Source organism: Schistocerca gregaria, chromosome 1 (assembly GCF_023897955.1).
Source record: "Schistocerca gregaria isolate iqSchGreg1 chromosome 1, iqSchGreg1.2, whole genome shotgun sequence".
Lineage (NCBI taxonomy): Eukaryota > Metazoa > Arthropoda > Insecta > Orthoptera > Acrididae > Schistocerca > Schistocerca gregaria.
The window spans coordinates 604859873-604860416 of NC_064920.1; the positions used below are offsets into that span (position 1 = coordinate 604859873).

The following is a 544-nucleotide window of genomic DNA, read 5'->3' on the forward strand; positions in this document are numbered from 1 at the left end:
AGGTCTGGGTTGGCAGCGTTGTCATAGGGCAGACGCAGGTTTAATTACTTTTATATGAATTCGTGGTGTCTGTTCTTGTGGACATGTCCAAAAGACAAGACATGTCCACTCCCAATCCACAGCTGTGATACATATTATGTAAATTGAAGGTGGAGGAGAGAGATAAGAAAGTAAAGGGAAGGAGCTACTGATATCTGTTGCATCGGGACATTACGCAGAATCAGCGGCGATGACGTAAGATGTGTGCTAGACCAGGATTCGAACCTGGGATCTCCTGCTTGCTAGACAGTTGCGTAAACCACTGCGCCATCTGGACACAGTATTTACTACAACTGGGCGGACTATCTCGGCCCGCCTTTCGGCCAACCTACCTGCAGACCCCATCCATATCCTCCATCTTCACTACTTTGAAATTCCCGAAGGAGGTCGGACGTAATTGTGCATCCGCACTGAAGGAGGTAGATTCGTTGGCCATCGAGGTGAATTAATTATATGAATGTATTGTGTCTGTTCTTTCGGACATGTCCCTTCCCTTTCCTTTCCT

At 47.1% G+C, this 544-nt stretch overlaps 1 non-coding gene across 1 annotated transcript; it reads right to left on the bottom strand.

The window, feature by feature from the left end:
* Positions 1 to 242: 242 nt before the first annotated feature.
* Trnaa-agc (transfer RNA alanine (anticodon AGC)) lies at positions 243 to 316 on the bottom strand. Its single transcript has one exon. It is a non-coding gene; the product is annotated as a tRNA-Ala (tRNA).
* Positions 317 to 544: the final 228 nt, after the last annotated feature.